Raw genomic sequence first — 18,167 nt, forward strand, 5'->3', positions numbered from 1 at the left:
ACATCTGTTATTCTCAATAGCATTAAGAGTAAGCAGTCAAAGAAGGTTTGTCTTCTAGCCTGTTGACGGTTTTATGACTCTGTTTGCATCCCAGCCAACATCCTGTTCCTAGATTAACGTCCTGAAAAGAATTTGTAGACTTTAGGATGACCTTATAATTTACACGCCGGATAGAAAGCCGTTGCATACCATATGTTACAGTGGGCAATAAAAATGAAACAACAATCCAAATACTGTTAGGTTAGGGCAAGTTTTAGGAAAATGAGTATTGTTCTTTTGTGTTCCCCTATCTTAGCTAAGAAGTTGATTACTTACTGTAAAAGCAGGGAGGATTCCTTTGACACACTTGATATGTTCTTCCCCCTCCCATCTTCTCAGAACAGAACAAGGGATTGGAGCTTGTTGGGTCATACCTCCTCAACTTTTCTGTCAGGCAATTACTGAAAATGAAATCTAATCCCTATTCTCCACGATTCCCTGGTTTTAACAAATTTGAGGGCCACCTGGGTGGCTCAGTCTGTTGAGTGGCCAGCACTTGATATTGGCTCAGGTCATGAACTGCTTGTGATATCAAGCCCCACATTGGGCTCTGTGCTGACAGTGCGGATCCTGCTTGGGATTCTCTTTCTCTCGCCTTTCTTCTCTGCTCCTCCCCCACTTGTATTCTCTCAAAACAAACATTTAAAAAAATAAAAATGTCTGAATACTGATCAAGCAAATTCAACAGTGGAAATTACTGTTTTAACTGAACATTTATACAATTTTTATGGCATTTTGTATTTATCTGTAAACTCAAAGGCCTTTCCTGTACCAAAAAAGAGAAATATTCATCTTTGTTATTGTTTTGTGCGTTTGTGTGTTTACTTTCATCTTTAATTAGCTTGGAATTAGTGTTGACAATTGTGATGGTTAACCTTATGTGTCAGTGAGGCCACAGAACCTAAAGCTATGTCATCCAACATTATTCTTTGTGTTTATGTGAAGGTGTTTTGGGATGAGTTTAACATTTGTACTGTAGCCGGAATAAAGCATATTGTCCTCCCCAATGTGGGTGGGCCTCATCTCATCAGTGGAACGCCTGAATAGGACAGAAACGCTGACTCTCCCCTCCACTAACAGGGAATTTCTTCTGCCTGACTGCTTTGAGTTGAAACACCCATTTTCTTCAGTGTCCAGACTCCAACTAAAACATTGCCTCTTTTGGGTTGTGAGTTTCTGGCCTGCGAACTAGAAGGACACCACTGGTTATGCCTAAGACTCCAGCTTGCCAACTGCAACTATTTAGACTTGTCAGCTTAAATGATTGCAGTTCATTCTTTATAGCCCACCCCCCCCCCATAGAGACCTGTAAACATGTTAACATAAATCTATTTTTTTATGCATGTGTGTATATGTGTGTGTAGGCTTTTTTTCCTGGAGAACCTAATCCAACCATTAATAAGGATCTAACTGTGCTCCCAACCCACATCATTTACTCCATTGTCTTCACATGATGGAAATCCTCTTTTGACTTGATTTACAGATTTATATTCTGTTTCATTAATTTATGTCTAGTCCTACCTTCGTAACACACTTATCATGGTCCCTCAATCAGTGTTTGCCAGTTATCTGTTTTACTCCTGATCAGTTAAAAATACGTTATGCCACTACAATGAAATAAAGGTGGGGGGTGGGCAGAGGTTTCACAAAAAGAGTATTTTTTCTACCTGAAATAGGCCCAGACATGGGCTTTCAATCTTTCCCTCCCTTTTTCTGCCTTGGCACCCTTTCTACAAAATAAATTTTCAACAACATTCACACACAGGCAGACAATACAAATGGAGCTGGTCTGGCTGGGCAGGCGGCTGGCTGAGGCTCCCCTGCTTACCCTGGGGATGGTTCTTGACGCCCAGGGAGCCCTGTTATAAAAACCACCTTCAACCTTCACTTGCAGTGCCAAGGTAAGTGTTCATTTTTCATGTTTTCCCAAATTTTGGCAACCATTTAAATGGCCCTGTTAATATCACCATTTACCTAACGTGTTTTCAATGTCCTTTTAATTCTTCCAAACTAGTGAAAAGCCAAGATGAAAAGAGATTTATAAAAATTGCCGTGTATTATGTTACCTCCTGAGAGGTTTATTTGCTTACTAAATGGTCCTACATTTATAGTCGATCGTCATCAACAGATAACACATCAAAAGTAAACTTCAATTTCACATTGCAGAGAGGATGTGATTCCAATTGAATGTTGTTTATCATAGAGAATATGTTCCTAAATCCAGTTTATGGGAAGATTATGGCATTTAATTTACTTTGAGAGAGAGGAATATGCTGTCACCAGAAACTGCATTAGCTATTAGAAAAGTAATGTAGCTGTCGGTCTGTGCAGCTTCCAGGAAGCATGGGTCCTCTGTACTCACAACAGGAAGCCAGATTTCTTCCTTGTGTGATAACAGGAGCCCTGGACTGGTCATCGGGGGTAGGATCAAGACCAAGTGTGGCCAGTAACTAGCTGTATGGCTCGAAGGAGACAGGCAGCCTCCCAGGACATCTAGGATAGGAGGGTGCAGGGAAAATCTGGCAGGAACAATCTCCTAAGATCTTAGGATCAAGAGGAATGACTTTCATGGTCACGGCTACCCTGAGGTCACCAAGGAAAGTAAAAATGGCTGCTCGAGTCTTTACTTGTAGAGCACGCACGAGGGAGAAGTTCGTCAGGGGCCAACTTCACAGGGATGTGTGTGTGTGTGTGTGGGGGGGGGGGTGTACACACTCAGAGTGTGCTATGGAGAGGGTATGCTAGGGCAAGGTTATTTAGATTACGTAAGTTTTTGTTATGCAGAGTAATTCTGTAAGCATTTTGGAAAGGGACTTGTGGCTAGTTTGCAAGCCCGTGGAAAGATTGTAAGGTTGCATTACTTTTGGTCCTGAACAAAATGCCACAGTAGGCTGACCACACTCAGGCTCTGGTTTCCATGGCATGGGTCATGCACAACACAGAAGCTCGGGGCTTTGCTCCCCACGCAGGGCATCATGATTAAGGGGAAATAGGAGAGGAGGCAGGTCTGGACAGACACATTCTCTTCCTCGTGGTCTCCCATGGCAGATTCCACTATGTGGTTCTACCATGTGTATCCTGCATGGTAAGAAAACACGTCTGCCCAGGGGCCTGCTTGGTCTCTGAAGTTTCTGGAAAGCTCTAGCCAATATGGTAGTTCCTGTGCTGACATGGCTTTGCTTCTTACCCTGTCTTCCCTGGCACTGCCTGGGGCTCAGAGACCTCCCAGGTCAAGTGTTAGCGCCTTAACCCTCTGTCTTCCAGAGGACTTGATCTCAGACCGATGGAAATGTTCTTCTCATTGGCCTTAACAAAGGAAGAGTGAACTTCTTCCCTCCTTTGTCATCTAGTGCCCTTCCAGACTTGCTCTTTGTCTTCGCCAACCCTTGGTTTTACATCACATGCAAGGGTGGGGATGGGTAGGTCCCAGGCCATTTTCTGGAGCCCCACAGTGGCTAGAAGGGGGATAGGGTGGACATGCTGATTTTTGTATTTGTTTGTTCGTCGAAGCCCCAGGGCACTCTGGCTCTAGTGACCTCGGGGAAAGGTCACATCCAGGGACAGAGACCGTAAGGATCCTGTGTCCCTGAGCAACCTCACATCTCATCCCTCAGAGCTGTTAGGCCCGCTTCCTTCTCCAAGAGGAGAGAATCTCCTTTCTTTCCTAAGTCACTTATATCCTCGGCTACGGAAGCTTCCGTTGGGGTCTCAAGGTCAGCCTGCCACCACCCTCCTCACTCAGCCATCCTCTCTAAATATGCAAACTGAATGGAACTTATCCTTGTCAGGTAACTGGTGTAGGTGGAATTTGCAGCAATGCATGCAGGGTGACAGGCAAGACATCAAAAGGAAGAGCCTTGAGAATGTTCTCCTCGTGCACCTGTTTCGAGTAACAGGAATGGACACTTACTGAGCCCTCACCACGGGCTGGGTGCAGTGCTAACCATCTTTCACGATTGCCTTAGTTATTCTTCCCAGCACTGCGTGTAGGCTCTGTTGTCCTATTTTAGCAACGAGGGAACTCTGGGAGTGTGAGTGGAGGTCATGTGTCTGCGGGTCCCCATCTGGCACAAGTGATGGAAGCCAGTAGTCACATCCCGGTCTTCGCATGACCGTGTGAGAGCACCCCAACGTGAGGCCAGGCAGTGACCTCTCCAGGACCTCGCTGTCTAAGTCCTGGTCCCAACCCAGTGCCACCGCCTCGTGTTGCTTTGACTCTGAACTAGTTCTCTCCCACTTGAAGCACTTGTGGATCTTTGAAGATCCATCCCCAGTGTTGAGATTCTTGTTGGTCAGAAATTCAGAGCTTGAGAACTAGGCTGTCGCTGCTTCTTTGAGCCCTCTGGTCTGTGGGAAAGAACAGGCACCAGGGTTTGGAGAATCAGAGACCCCCCCAACATGGCTGGTGAGTGAGACCAGAATCCCAAGGGGCCGCTTTCACCGGGGAGCATGGAAAAAGCAAAGCCTGCGAGCATGGAGTTTCTGGCCGAGCAAAAGGTGGGGGGCAAACTGGTAGGGAAGGAAACCTGCAAGAATTTTAGTAGTGTCTCCATGGGGGAAAATTCGATTCCCTTCAATATTGGGCTACATGATTTATTTAGTCTACAAATAAAGGAAACGGTAGTCTGAGAACGTGGGTAGAAATCCAACGTACAGCACTTACAAGCCTTTTTATGCAAATTGCTTAATCACTGTGCTATCTGTATAGCATCTCAGGTGGCAACATGCACTTTCTATAAGCATGTGAGGATTAAGTAGGCTACTGTGCAAAGCATAGGTGGTCAAGAAAGGCACGGACTGATTCACCAGGGATAAAACTATCTCACACTGCCTAGAGGTATCAGCAATTGCATCCATATACGTGTGTGTGCGCGCCTATGTATGTATTTAAGACATAAATAGGACTTCACCAGGTTCCACTATCTGCCCTTGACCTTGAAGGTGTAACCAATCGATTATGTTACAGCTCTGGTGGGGGTGGGGGTGGGGGTGGGGGTGGGGGTGGGGGTGGGGGTGGGGGTGGGGATCCATCCCTCAGCACAGATATTACAGTAATTTAGCTCAAGGGGAATGAACATATAAATAAAAACATGTCAACGTACAGTGCTAATGATAGAAAATTCTAGCTTACTCTGACAACAGTGTCATCTTCTGCAGATAAATTAGCATGAGAAGGTGATTTAGGATGGGCAAATTAGCTATGGGGAACAGAGTGGGAGCCAAGTGTCTAATTAGGTCAGTCTAAGAGCACCAACGCTCAGCTGTACCTTAGGGATATACCAGCCCTCGGGATGGAGTGGAGACGTTCCTTGGTAGGACAGTAGGGCAAGGAGGAGGACTTCTAAAACTTGAGCCAGGTTTTGTTTTTTTTTTTTAACAGAAAAGAGCAATTTATGGGTTTCATTCACCGTCTTCCACCAAAAGTTGGAGAGCTCACCATATTATAGATGCTTCCCTATTCACCCAGTCTTCTGCTTTTGTTTCCCCCAGTGGATCATTCCCGTGGGCATGCACACAGTGTCTGTCATCTTAACCCCAAATTTTCAAAGATGTTTTCTTCACTTTTCCCTGAATGCCCCCCACTAACTGATCCAACATGAATTATGTCTTTTCGTCAGGTCTCTGACCTATGTGGCCCCACTGATCATTCCCCCATTGAACTCTTTCCTCCGTTTTAGGTGGTGATCCTCTCCTGGTCCAGCTCGTATCTCAACTGTTCCTCCTGCTGGATCCAGACTCGCTCTGTGGGCTTCCGCAGTTCCCACAAGGTAGGAATGGGTTGATAAAATCTCCAAAAGACTTATGAAAATAAGTCACTGGGTTTCTTTCGTGCTTCTTTGGTCATTTCTCCAAGTTAAATGTAACTTCTAGGCAGGAAGGGAACTTCCTTTTTCTAGGTCTGCTCCTGGATTAAATTTAAAGTTTCAGACAAGATGTTCATTGCAGGCAACCCCAGTGATACAGATTTGATGTTAGATTAACCTATTTTGATTTGGTAGGAGCCTGCCTTTTGAATATGAACACGGTATCTGCACTTTTACTAACTTATAGCAGGGTTATGTTTAACCACAAGAGGAAAGAAATGCACCGATTATTCTCTGGGGTAATTTTGAGCAAGTATGAATAGAAAACAGCTTTGTGGTCTCAGTGACTTGAATCCCTGAATTGGTCTCTGTGCAAACAGTTGAAACAAAGTCATAACTATGTATTCATTAGACTATAAAATAGCCGGGTGTTAAATTTGCAACCAACAGGCTTTGTTATCCGTGCTGCAGATTTTATTATCTGCTAGTTCATAGCCGGTCTTATTAATTTGGAAGCTTTTTGCAGAAAGAGAAATGGATTCCATTTCTAAAACTTGCCATTATGAATTCTGTCAATGCTTTTAGCTATTCGGTATTTATACATGTCACTCCATGGGGCAATTTGCAATTCTGGATAGACTGGCTTAAAGCGGTCCGCTTTTCTCAACAGCCCTATTTTCCTCCTCCTCTGCCAATGGGGTGACTATAGGCTTATCTGTGTGCTCTAAGTGAATCCCATAGGATACGAGAAATCTGGGTTTTCCTGCTAAGACAGACATAATTCTATTAAAGTAATTTTATGAACCCTCATTGGTTTGAAATCACTTCGGATAGAGCTTTTGGGGACAGGAATGAGGAAGATAATTGCTGCCATTAATAAGTTTGAAGGGGGTCCACAGACAGCAGGTTTCCAAAGGTGTTCTGGCACTAACTTTCCAGAAGAATTCGTGAACTCAGGGCAAGGGTTCCCGGCAGGATCAGAGCCCTCCACCTCCCTACCCATCTTTCTGCATCTGTTTGTCCATGGTCCCCTCTGTGCAAACCTAGGAACCATCTAAAATCAAAGACAACTCCAGGATAGAGAGTGGTCAGTAGAATAGAGAGGGATAAAGACACTCTTTACCACAACTGTAGACATTCAAGAAAAACCACTATTGATGGGATGTATTTAGGTTTTCTGTTGAAGAGAGCACTTTACCATCATGTGAACAGTCACAGAATCTTACACTCCATACTTTTGGGTAGTTTCATTTTCCCCTTTATTTTCCTAAAAAGAAAGCATATTGGCATTTACTTAGGTCCTGAGCCTTGTGGCTGCAGAATATGGTGCCCTGGTATCAGCCTCCTGCTTTTAGACTTGTCTGAAACAAACTCTACACGTTATTTGAAAAAAGCCAGTTTCTTTACAGAAATTTATTGGCAATTGTGTCCTTCCAACAAGAAGGAAATACCAAGGAAAGGACATCAGTGCTTGGTTTTATCGTTTACTTTGAAGGAATTGGTTCTATTTCCAAATTATGATGGTGCAAGTATAGTGTATTGAGACCATGGGCCGCAGCCTGACCAGGTTTACACAGAAAATATGCGAAACAAGAAGAAAAATGGAAATATCCATTTTTACGGGAGGTATGGTTGACACACAGGAAGCCACACAGATTTCTGGCAGAGGATTTGCTACCTTTGGGCATGTACAGACACTAACCCTTCATTCTGTTTCCCCAGAAAGCTCTCTGTGCCCCATTGTGCCTGACAAGGACCTTTGCCCTTTTTAGGATTAAGCAGGAATCTAATAGTGGCTATGCAGGTGTCTTCTCTTAGAGGATGTTTAATGGATATTGAGGGGAGGCCTAGTGAGGATTTACTGAAGGCACCCTTAGCATCAGGTCACACGCTCTACTCTCTGCACAAAGGGGCGTCAGAAGCACACAATGATAGGTTGACCGTAGTTCCTAAAAGCAACCTGTTGATCATGAAATCTTAACTCTTTGTCTGAAAAGCCTTACTTTTTAATGCCCATTTAACTATGCCCATTTAACTTAGTCAAAGTAACTCGGCAATCAGATCATTTTTCTGAAGTTAGAGATCCCCGTTTTTAGGGTAGGCTTCAGGCATAGGCTACTGCCAGCACAGTAGTTAGGAAGCTAGGCCTTGGAGCATCACAGATCTGGGTTTTACTGGAGGAACCCTGGGAAAGCAACTCTGTGGCCCTCAGCGTCCTGGTCTGTAAGATGGGGACCCTGTTGGCTCCTAGTTCAGGGGATTGCTTTGCACGCTTCGGCAAGTACAGGCGGTAATGAATTCACACTGTCCCAACGACACAGACCACCCTTTCACTGGGAGAGCATCTCCCCATTGGCTAATATTTGGAAGATCCTAGGCCAAAGGTCTTTCATTAATTCCTTTAACATTTCTTGGAACCTCCTGTGTCCCAGGTCCTTTTCTAGCCCTGGGCAGATTGGAGGGACATCCTCAGATGCTTACATTCCAGGGTTACACCCAGAGGCCACAAAGAGCTCATTTGTCCTTGTTCCCCTTAAGACCAGATTCCCTGCGGGGTGGGTGGGCACTTCAGGGCAGAGCACTGATGGCCCAAAGGAAGCCGGAGCCTCCAACTTTAGCCTGGACTTACTACCCGGGTGCCTCGTTCCCCTCGTCGGCGACATACTTATTCGGAACTGAAATTTCATCAGTACTCACCACATTCTGGAAGCAATGTTCACATCCCAGCTAGCCCAGTGTGTTTGTGTGTGTGTCTTTATGGAATATATTCGTACATCCAAAATACACCTACAGGATCTGTGGAACCAGTTTAAGTGTGATGGCTTTTTCAAGCCACTACTTGTGGATGGTTTTGGGTATGTGGCTGGGGGTGGTAGAACCAGGTGACCTCATTTTGGGGGAGAAGACAATGCTCACTTGGGTTGAAGAAGGACCAACGGGCCAAAGGGCCCTGAGCAGTTTCAACCCTACCCCGCAGACCCCAGGCTGTAGGAGGGCCTCCGGAAGTCCTACCTTCGGAGCCCCACGCAAGGCCCAGTTTCGTTTGGAAATAGCAGCTCTTGAGCCTGGTGGCCACCGACTAGGCCACGAAATAACCACAAGGAAGCAGGAGTACAGACTGGTGTCTCTTTCCCGACTGTAGTTAGAGGGGTGTGGCTCCCCTCCTTCCATTCACTGCTTCATCCAGGGCTTTCAGAGGGACTTGGCCCCCGGCTGTGCTAACTGACCAGTGTTTAGCGCCCACCTCCCACGTGTGGGCCCTGAAGGTGCCATAACCGGGAAAGATGGGGACTCGGCTCCCGTGGAACAGACGTTCCAGAGGGAGGACGCACGTGAAAACACGAATCCAAGCTGTTGGTGATATCCTGTTTCCCCGAGAACAGTCCCGGGGGAGCCGGGAAGGCCCTGTGCCTCCTTGTTCTGTGGGGCCCAGATGGTGCCCCATGCTGTTAGCGATGCTGCCTCAGCCAGACCCACTCCTTGTCTCAGCTACGTGGAGATTGCCGTGCTTCTACAAATAAAAAAAATCTCACCGTGTCCCCCCCAATCTTTGGGGAGCACCTAACGAAAGAAAGTCACCTCCGTCAGGATCTGAGGGGCCTCCATGAGCAAGTGACAGGTGAGCTGATCAAGACAGGATAAGTGGGACAGATACTCAGCTTTCCGTTATGCCTGACATCCTCCTACGTCCTATGCAGGTAGGTATATAACCCTCACAGTGACACCTTAAGGTGGCAATGGGAGTAGAGGTTCCAGGTGAGGAAATAGGCTCAGTAAATTGGACAAGGAACACGGTGAATACCAGGGAGACTGGGATTGAAGTCGACAGTCTGACTTCAGGACTTTGTAACCACTGTTGGGTTATAAGGAAGGTATGCAGGGGTGGGGGGGGGGGAAAGTTACTTTAGACCTACGTGCATGTGTAAAGGCCCTGTGGTAGGAGGCAGTTTGGAGAATTAAAGGGCAGAAAGCAGCCAGGGTGGCTGCTGCGGTACAGAAGCGGAGGATGGTGAACTATGGATGCACAAGGGGCCCAGCCCTCCCAGGGCACATGACTCCCAGTTGAGGAGGCCAACATCTTGAACCTCATGTGCTACCGGTCTCAGGGCAACTGGAGTTGCAAACAAACAGCCACAGAAAACGCCAGTTATCTTTTTAGCTCTAGAAACAGAACTGGAGTCGAGATAAAACTTGATGACGACATTCTGGAATAATCCTGGCTGGCGGCGTCACATGGGTATAGCTACCCTGAGTCCTAGGATATCTGTAGCTAAATTCAGACGAGCTCCTGGGTGGGGATTATCTACCTACGCCTGTCATGTGACACACAGATAGAAGCAGGACCCAGTGAGTCCCTGCACACGTCCTATGGTCTATTTTCCACACGGGATTCAGTCCTGTCACCAGACCCTCCCGGCAACAGCGGGGACAGCATCCCCACTGGTGGGGTCCCACCGGTGGGGTCCCACTGGTGGGGTCCCCCCGAGGCACTCAGGGGGCATCCGCGCGGCTTGAGCAACGAGCACTGTGACCAGCGTCATGCTTTAGGTCCCAGCAGAGGACTGCGGAGCCGGCCACTGAGAAGGCTCGCCTCCATCCGAGCTGCGTCTCTGCTTCCATCCCTCCCAGGCTCGTTCCGTGGCTTTTGGATTTCGACCCGGGCGCGTCAATCCACCTGGAAGCTCTCACCGACCTGCGGTCACAGGCCGGCGAGGTCAGATGATGCTGCTATTCCACAGACCCAACGCCAGGGGGCGATCTAAGCCCGCCACACGGCGGCCTCTCCCAGCGGCGCCCTCCCCTGCCGGTGCCCCCCTGATCCCGAAGCAGAGGAGGGGCCGGCCTCACCCGGTCTGTGCATCTTTGGGCCTCGGCGACCGCGCTGTCCCGCCCCCGGGCTCGGCGGGGTCAGAACCCCAGAGGAGCCGCGGTGCACACAGTGTTTTCTCCTGTAGGCATCTCCTGATCGCAAGAAATTGAAGACAGACGCACGCACGCTGTGTCCGTGCCGCGCAGGGCTCAGTCACAGGTGCCCTTGGAGCCTGACGTCCCCGCCCTCGTAGCACCCACCCTCGCGCACGGACTCGCGTGTCCTTCTGGGATCTGCGTCCCCACCACTATTCCAGCGGCAACAGTTGTCCAGCCCCACGCTGTTTGTGACTGTGGTGGCTTCCCAGCGTTTGCACACGTCCCTGTGGCAAAGCATCTCTTAACGGGAATGCGCCAGGAGGAAAGTGTGTGCGATACTCCAGAAATCCCTGGGGGCTTCGCACATCACTGTGATCGCCTCTCCATGTTCCAGATCCAAGCGGCCGCTCCGTCGGGCAAACACCCACCTCCCCCCGCCGACTGAGAGTCTGAAACAAACACTTGGTTAGTTTTCAGTTTCTCCTTGATCCGCAAAGCATCGAGAACATCACTACTCATGGATCCAAGAAGAGGTGTAAGACGAACAGGTGAACTTTTTATTTTTTAACGTTTTTATTTGAGAGAGCATGTGAGAGCCTGCACTAGCTGGGCAGAAGCAGGGAGAGACAAAATCAGAGACAGGCTCCTGGCTCTGAGCTGTCAGCACAGGGCAAGGCCCGGAGCCCCAACTCACAGACCGAGAGATCATGACCTGAGCCACCCAGGAGCCCTAAGTTGGACATCTTTACTCAGAACTCACGAAAGTGGATTTATTCTTCTACAAGGTTAGCAGAGCCCCTAAACAAAGCACATAGAGGTGTGTGTCCATAAACCCTTGAGCAAGACAGCTGTTTGGGGGAGGGGGTATGAACCACACCTTCTTTCTCCTTGTAGGTACCTTCTTGTATTCAACTGTGACACATACTGAAATGTTGGCATATCTGGCAGTCAACATGCCTAGAGAGACCTCACCCCCAGGGAGAAACAGACCAGCACCCCGGGAGCCCTCCTGCATCGCAGGCTAGTTTCCACAATAAAAACAAGCATTTACTTACTCTTGTACAGATGGTGCATTTCGCAGCCTCAGACTAGAATGAGTTTCCTAACCTGCTGTACTCAAAGCGTGGTCCCGTGAACGGTGGCACCACCAGCAGTCGAGAACAATCTTTCAGCATGGTCCTGCCCACCCCCACCCGACCCAGTGAATCTGAAATTCTGGGCCATCTTGCTGTTCACCAGCCCTCCACGAGATTCCATTGTGTGCCTAAGCTGTAGAGACGTTTTCTAGAAGAGGGTTCACTTCGTAGCTGGAAAACTATGTCGTAGGGGTGTTTGATGTGTACTTGGGATTGGGGAGAGGAGGTCTCACCTGCACCTCCTTTCTCACTTTTTGGTGACAAATCTGTTGTTGGCTTTATAGAGGTAGATTTGCATGGGACACATTCTGTTTTTAGCGTACCGTGTGTTTTGATCCCTAAAGTTGCTCCCTTTCCCACCCGTTTCCGGGGCACAGCCTTCCCAAACTCGATCAGCACTGTTGGTCAGCTCACGTCTGACCTGTGAGCAGAATCCTGGAGGACAAAACTGTGCCCTGCTCCTGTGTTTCCTGTTCCTCGACCAGACACAAATAAGAGGCTTCACCAATATCTACTCAAGAAACGAGTGAGTCAAGGTGAATAAATAAAAACCCAGGGAGCGGAGGAACTGGGTTGCAGGACAGGGGGTGTGGGTGGGTCCCGGAATGCCACATAAACGGGAGGTCCATGGTGACTCGAATTAGACTTGTGGCAGAACATGCTACAGTGCTGGGTCTGTGCTCAGGTACACCTGTGTCCCTGGGGCAGGCCCAGCTCCCGTCAGTTGTGCACCTGCTCCTGTCCTATCAGGACCCCCTCAGCCTTGTCTGGAGAGAATCCACAGTCAGTTCCCCGTCATGGTGGCAGCTTCCCGTGGATCTCTGCTTCAGGGCCCTTCCTGGACATCAGTTGTCTCACTCCCCATGTGCAGCAGGACGGGGGCACAGGCGAGATGAACCCCTAGGAACAACCTATAAGTAGTGAGGGATGATGCCAGTGGACAAGCTTCCAACGTTGTATATAACCTAGTACTTTGTGTTCAACTCATGTCGGGGAAAGCCACAGCAAGAATGATTGCCACCATCAACAAGAGACTACTATGAACATATTGTTGGGAGAGGACTTGAACCTCTGATTATCCAAGTTTAAGTTTTCTGCAATTACTGGGCTCTGCCCTCCTAACCAGCCCACGTTCTCTGGCCCTATCAATTGCCAAACCATTTTGATTGAGATGGTATCTCTCTCGGGTACAAGGCATTTTAGTGAAGTGGGCCTTGTTCCTCTGGTCATTTCATACTGGCAGACATTGTTTCCTTGACAGAAACCGATCCAGATTGCTCATGTCTGAACTCCGATCACACAGGACATCAATCATCGAACCAAGGAACTGTGGTACCTGCTGCACCAGCGAGATGTCCTAATCCAACATGGAGGTCCTAAGCCCCACTGTTGCTATGGACTCTAAAGTAAGATTGCACGGTTATCCCTAGGGTAACTTACCCTGTTGATCGAGTTTTCGGATCAGTAAAGTGATGTAATACTTTGGACTGGTAAGTCTTAATCACTCAGAAGTTGTTTTATTCCCCGAGGTCACCCCAATCTAATTGTTGGCCCATGGGGCTATTTGTCATCCCTGTTGACTGTGTTGGGTTAGTCTCTTTAGGCCAGTTAAAGGGTCATAGGCTCTTCCTCTTTTGTTATATTCCCTCCTCTTCACAGGAAGGTCAATTTCACCGATTGGAAGGAAGAGACAGTAAGATCCTCGTGTGGCCTTTCATACGAGTCCCTATTTAGGGAACAAGTATGCATCAAGGGTCAAGTTCCCAGATGACCTCCACACTTTCTCTACCATTCCCAGTGACTGGAACTGTGGTCCCCCAGAGCAGGGACCCATGGTTTCACGTAGCCTTTCCTTAAGAGGCTTTTCTCCCCTCCCAGTCCCTCCTCCTACACCACTTCTTCTTAAGAGACTATTTGTCCCCCAGTGTCTGTCTTTGAGGAAACTAACTCATAAATTTATGTAACTAAGGCCGATTCATAAATTCGCACGTTTGTCACTCTGTGAGCTCAGGTAATTTATTTGCACCTCTATCGGGGTCTACTTACTCCTTGATAAAATATGGATAACCATACTTAACGATTACTGTAGGAAAATCTTGGGTGCTCCTCTGATTACAGGAGCTTGGTAAATAGCGATTTCTAGGTATTAGTTTATTCACCACCTTCCCCAGGGCTCTCTGGACTCTGAGGGATCTGACAGCTTTGTCACAAAGTTTACAATTCCCCAAAAGACAAAAGGGGCTTTGCACACCTCCACCCCCGTAGGATCCCCAAGAATTCCATAACTCAAGTTGTCAGTGACCAGTATGAGGACCACTCTTGTAGGCGGTAGAGGAACTGAATAAATCTAAGTCCCTGCTTTTAAGGATCTTATGTTTCAGGGGAAGGATTTGGATCAGTAACAAGTCACTACATAAGGGGAACAGACTTTAAAGAAAACAAGGAAGGGGCGCCTGGGTGGCTCAGTCGGTTAAGCATCCGACTTCAGCTCAGGTCATGACCTCACAGTCTGTGAGTTCGAGCCCCGCGTCGGGCTCCGCGCTAACAGCTCGGAGCCTGGAGCCTGCTTCCGATTCTGCGTCTCCCACTCTCTCCGCCCCTCCCCTGCTCACACGCTGTCTCTCTCTCTCAAAAATAAACATTAAAAAAAAAAATTAAAAAAAAAAAAGAAAACAAGGAAATGCAGGATAACAAGGATAGAGAGGAACAAGGATGGGGCACACTGGTAGTCTATGTAAGAGACCAGCAAGTTCTCCCTGGTAGGATGTTTTCCTAGCTTTGAGATATAATCGACCTATCCTATTATGTAAAGTGGAGGTGGGCCACATGATAGAAGGTACATACTGCAAAAGGATTACTGCCATAAGGTTAATTAGCAAAACTATCATCTCCCATAATTACTTTTGTGGCAAGAACTTAAGATTTGCTCGTAGTCATTTTTGAATACGTAACACCCTATTGTTAACCACAGCATACTACTGGATTCTAGAACTTTTTTGCCTTGAAATCTGTGTCATTCGAGCAACATCTCCTTGCCCCCCCCCCCCCCATCACCCCACCCACCAGCAACTACCTGTTTCTGTGAGTTTGGATATTCTAGGTGCCACATGTGAGCTCCTACCCTAGGTCTCTGTCTGGCTTCTTTCCCTTGGCATAATGCCTTTGAGGTCCATCCGTGTTGCAAACGGCGGGGGCTCCCTCCTCTGAGTAGCGTGTGCACGTATGTGTGCATGTACATGTGCATACACACACTCACACCACTTCTTGTGTCTATTCATCCACCCATGGACACTTGGCTTGTTTCCAGATCTTGGATGTTGCCAATAATGTTGCTATGAACACGGGGGTATGGCTAGGTCTCCCAGATAGTGATCTTCACCTCCCTCCCATACACATCCTAGCATGGAATGGCTGGATGATAGAATCGGCTGATTTTTCATTTGAGGAACCTCTGTTCAGTTTTCCACAGCGGCAGCACCACTGGTCATTCCCACCCTGAGTGCACAGAGTTCCTTCCCGTGGACACCTTCCCAGCACTTGTTATCTTGATTTGAGTCTTTGCTCAAAAATGCTCTAAAGGAGTAAGGGTTTCCCCAGGAAGGGCCAGGCAAGATGAACAAAGGCACAAACTCTATGCGATCACGAAATCAAACGGGGGCCAGGGAGGCAAGAAAGGAGAAACCAACAAGCCAAAGGGGACTAGGTGGCTCTTCCCATCACCCAGATGGCAGCCACAAGGCTGCCTTAGGCTTTGCAGCTCATACACGGGCTTCAAGATTTTATTGTATTTCAGAGGTCGTCCAAGTGAATTGTGTGTTCAAAGGTCATCCCAGGGGCACCTGAGGGGCTCAGTCAGCTGTGCATGTGTTCTAGCTCCACAGTGGGCTCGCTTCTGTCAGTGCAAAACCTGCTTCCAATTCTCTGTCCCTCCCCTCCTCCCCTCCTCCCCTCTGCTCTTCCCCAGCTCTGTTGTGCTCCTGCTCTCAAAAATAAATTTTTTTTTTTTTTAAAATCATCCACTGTTTTTGGACTTGACAACTAAAAGACCGACGAGTCCATTTACTGACCTGGGGAAGCTTGGGGAGGAACAGGGTTTTGGAGATGGGATAAGTGTTGCTTGTTGTATGTGTTACAGGATATCCATTACTCATCCCAGCAGAGCATAGTGTATTGGTTAAAAGCATGGATTCTAGAGCCCGACTTCCTGGTTCAGATCCCAGCTTGGTCACTTACTAGCCTGTGGGACCTCAGGATACTTCCTTTACCTATCTGTCCTCAGTTTCCTCATCTGTAAAATGGGTTTAGTAGATGGTTGAGCATTCAACGAATACACATCAAGTGCTTAGGCGAGTGCCTCGCACAAGGTCAACATTGTGTAATAGAAGGTCACATACAATATGGACTATATTCAGGAGGCTGGAGTTCAGAATGGCGGTCTGGGCTGTAGGTAGCCCTCTGCAAGCAGATCACGGAGGCTCCTTCAAGCCGTGCTATGGAAGAGATCACCTTGGGACTTGGCCGCATCACTGGGGACCGTCCTGGGGCCCTCCAAGGTGTAAAGTGAGGAAAACGTCAAGGAATCCCAACTTACAAGCTGTTGTTTTTTGTTTTTTTCTTTTTGTCTTTTGACGAACTTGATATTTAGTGTCTGCTTTCCTATTACTACTTGAAAATTCAGCCAAGCAGCTCACTCAGCATCCACTTGACAACGGGTCTGCGGTGGGACCCGCGGCGGAGCCTGTCTTGAAAGAACAGTTGTCATTCTAGGAAGGTGGCTGGCATGTCAGTCTGCCAGCTGGGCCCTCCACATTGGATTCCCACGAATAGGCAGGGGAGGCAGGGAGACAGGATCATTTTTTCAGGACGACCGTGGTGGTTTTCAAAATATGTCTCTTGGGACCCAACATCTGCACTCGAATACCCCTTATTTCAGCGTGTTGCCTTTTCATACAGTATTTTGGGAATGGTTATCGAATAACTAAGAGTTACAAAAGAAAAGCCGTTTCTGTCTTTTAAGGGTGACATCTGGTTCTTATTGTGGTCAAACAGCTCAACTCTTATTTGCCATCCTAACCCTTTTTATAAGGGCGCTCCATGGGTGTGGGTGCCGTTCACAAAGTTACCCAACCACCACCCGCTGTCCACATCCAAACCTTTTCCGTCACCCCAAAGACAAAGTTTGTCCCAACAGGCAGGGTCTTAGCCCTCCTCACTCAGTTCCCGGTTAACCGCCAATAGACCTCCTCTGTGTAGTTGTGTCTTCTAGGTCTTTTGTCTAACTGGACAATATGCTCTTGGTCCTTCTGGACTCAGACTTCTTTCGCCGGGCGTACTTTTCAAGGTTCATCCGTGTTCATCAATCGTGAACGCGATTCTGTTTGTAGCTCCCCAGTAGCACACAGTATGTGTACATCACACTGGGTCTCCATTCATCCGCTGACGATGCTTGGCTTGTTTCCACTGTCCAGAGGCTCTGAATAACGCTGCAGTGAATACTGGCCTACAAGTATCACTGTGTCCCTGTTGTCAGTTCCTCTGGGCATATACCTAGAAGCCCAAGTGCTAGGCGTAGGGTCCTTAAGGTTCAGGTTTTTGTGCTATAGCCCGACTACTTTCTGTACTTTCTGGTACTTTTGTACTACTTCACATTCGCACCATCAACATCCAAGGGTTCAGTCACTGTGCACTGTCCCCAACACCAGTCACCTTCCTGCCCCATCATTAGAGCCATCCCAGTGGGTACTTGGTAGCCCATCACTATTGTTCTGATGTCCACTTTCTTCATGGTTGTAAGACTCAGTATCTCCTCATCTGCTTACTATTTGTATAAGTTCTTTGGAGAAAGATCTATTCAAGTCCTTTGCTTATTTTTACATTTGGGTTTGTCTTTTTGGTAGGTTGTAGGAATTCTTTGTATATTGTAGAAATTAATCATCATATGGCTTCCAAAACAATTTGTTCTGTAGTTTCCTTTTCCTTTGTTCATGCACCAAAGTTAGTTTTCATGAATATTGTTCTCTTGATGTTACAGCTAACAATTTGTTGGAAAATCCGAGGTTATGAACATTTACTCCTGTGTTTTGTACAAGTTTTATGGTTTTACTTCTTGTATTTAGGTTATCCATGCATTGAGATCATTACTTTGTATGATGGGGGTGGGATCATGTTGTAGGGTCTATGGCCAGAATCACAGAAGATGAGTCCCCAAGCAAATTGCAGGTAAGTGAAGGTCCTCATACTCGAGTCAGAATGACACCCCAACTCCAGAATGAAGCTTCTT

Source organism: Panthera tigris, chromosome D1 (genome assembly GCF_018350195.1).
Source record: "Panthera tigris isolate Pti1 chromosome D1, P.tigris_Pti1_mat1.1, whole genome shotgun sequence".
In the NCBI taxonomy this organism is placed as follows: Eukaryota; Metazoa; Chordata; class Mammalia; order Carnivora; family Felidae; genus Panthera; species Panthera tigris.